The following is a 3,047-nucleotide window of genomic DNA, read 5'->3' as shown; positions in this document are numbered from 1 at the left end:
ATTAATGGAAAATTTAACGAATCGGATAATCATAGAATTAAGGATAAATTAATTAAAATCTAAACAATCTAAACTATTCATTTGATTTAATAATTTGACAGTCATTTTTTCTACCCAATGTTTATAATTAAATAAATATTTGAAAGTATATCAATGTAAGATTATATATGAGAAGTTCAACATAAGTAATTTAATGTCTAATTTGTTTATTTAAATATGTAATTCATATATAGTATATGAATACAATGTAATATAAGAGATTCATTATAATTGTTACTAAACTTTTTTTTAAATAGTAACCAAGTATTTTTGTTGCAAATAGTTCTAATATATTCAATGAATGCACATATATACAAGATCAATGAATGAATCAACAGTACCAGTCCTTTATTTGTTTTGCTCAGTGTTCATTTAGTTCAACCATTATTGTTGAATAAATTATTATGGATAAAGAAATTCCTAATTTAAAGAATTTAGATGTAGTAAAAATTTAAAAATTTTAATTATAATGTAACCCAAAGATATTGGACGATTGGTAAATATGTAATCCAAAGATCAAAATAATAAAAAAATTGTTTTTGTTATTCAACAGTTTGAATCAACAATTTGTTCCAAACCACTAAAAATACAAACATTGCAATTTACAATATTTTCACTTAATGTTTTTGAGAATGATTTCCCCAAAACACATCTATATTTAAATTATTATTAAAACAATTATTATTATTATTATTATTATTATTATTATTATTATTATTATTATTATTATTATTATTATTATTATTATTATTATATGTATACCCTTAGGTCATTTTAAATGTTAATTTAAACACTAATTTTTTCAAATATCTTTTTACCAACCGTTGATATAATTCGCTGGTCAAATTCGCTAACGCTAAACGCTAACTGCTCATTGTGAAACAAGGACATTGCGATGTAGTTTTTCACTTCAATTTGTTGTGTGATTTAAATATTCTCTTTGTCAACAAATCTCTCAAGTAGTTAATATGATTGGCTTTATTAATTTAAATTTTTTAAATTTTTTCATGGTATTAATAAAATACTTGGTAAATAAATATATAACATTATTTTGTAATATAACATTATTTTGTAATATAACATTGATATTTAATTAAAAAATAGTGGAAAAAAAGATAATAGACAATGTAGTGAATATAATCAAATTGATGAATTTGGATGTAAATAATTTTTACATTGGAGAAAAATAAAGACAATATAACAAATGAAATTATTTCTCTTAATTAATTTATTGATAATAAAAAATTTTTTAATAAAGACATTTTAGGGACAATGTAGCGAATATAATCAATTGATCAATTTGAATTTTGAATGTAAAGAATTTTTATATTGGAGAAAAATAAAAAAACAATATAACTAATGAAATTATTTCTCTTATTTAATTTATTGATAATGAATAATTTTTTTTGAATAAAGACATTATAGACACATAATTCTAAATTAAATAAATGCATATGTATTATTTTTTTGTTGTAGCTACTAAATTATAATTTAAATTAATAAGAGTACAATAGAGTACTAATTATGACAACTTTGATTGGGATGTGGTTCGAACCTAAGACCTTTCTTATTGAAATCAATGAGTAAGTTAACGGAGAACTAACAGAAATTAACGGAAAAGATAATATTTAACGGAAAAGTTAACGGATAATCATATTCATTAAGGATAAATTAGGAAATCTCAATGAAAAATTAAAATCTGATCAATCTGGACCATTCATTTGATTAAAAAATTTGACCGCCATTTTTTCTACCCATTATAGGCCTAACTCTCTTGGGCTCTTATTAGTATAGTAGAAATTATGCCATCTTTGATTGGGATGTGGTTCGAACCTAAGACCTTTCTTATTGAAATCAATGAGTCAGTTAACGGAGAACTAACAGAAATTAACGGAAAAGATAATATTTAACGGAAAAGTTAAAGGATAATCATATTCATTAAGGATAAATTAGGAAATCTCAATGAAAAATTAAAATCTGATCAATCTGGACCATTCATTTGATTAAAAAATTTGACCGCCATTTTTTCTACCCATTATAGGCCTAACTCTCTTGGGCTCTTATTAGTATAGTAGGTAGATGTATATCAAGGATAGAGTTTCAGTATAACTACAATACTGTGAAGGATGAAGATGTATTGTCATAATATAATACCTATAGTAATGTCCACATATATTTATTTACAACATTTCAAATATTTTTTGGAATAGCTTGAATCTTAGGCTAAATAAGCAAATCACTGAACACAACCTCAAAGGGAAATACTATTAAAAACAAATTTGTAGTTGAAATTGTGCCTGCATACTTGTGTTTTTTTGTACTTGAAAAATGCTTCATAGGAAAATATAATGTAATAAATAACGCGTACTAAAAATAAAAAAAAAATGATGGAGATTTTTATAGTGGTTTGAGAATTGTTTAATTCCTGTTCTACTGTTCTCATTTTTTCATTAGTAATCATTGTCTTTAAAAAAGTACAAGTGAACCAACCTTACGTACGCTTTGATCACTAAACCAACGACAAGCTTTTTAGGCATTTTACAAGTTTTTCCACACTTGTTACTCCTCTTTATACTTTCGTAGAGTTAGTCTCCAACCTTTTCACCACATACAAATGATTTAATTTGATCCTCAAATTAATGTATGTATACTCAAGAAATTATATGTGAAATGATATTTAATCGTGAGGGTTTAGGGCCTCAAATTTAAACCCCAAAGTTAAGTGCCTCACACCGGTCGTACTTTGGAGATTGATACAGGAAGCTAAGTAAATTGCAGAATGTGTCTCACCCTGCAACTACTAATAAAACAAAGCTTATTATGAACTTATTTTAGGTTGGTTGACTAGTTAAGTTGTGTTCAAATTTGAGGTATTCTCTTATTTGACTATTTTGTTTTTTCTTCTAATGAGCGCTTCCTTTGTTTTTGAGTATTTGTCAAATTGAACATGAAATAGATTATGAATTAGTTACTCTTTGAATCTTTGAAAGAATGTAAAGGAAAGATCC

Source organism: Ipomoea nil, unplaced genomic scaffold (genome assembly GCF_001879475.1).
Source record: "Ipomoea nil cultivar Tokyo-kokei standard unplaced genomic scaffold, Asagao_1.1 scaffold1322, whole genome shotgun sequence".
Lineage (NCBI taxonomy): Eukaryota > Viridiplantae > Streptophyta > Magnoliopsida > Solanales > Convolvulaceae > Ipomoea > Ipomoea nil.
This window is presented reverse-complemented; position numbering follows the sequence as displayed.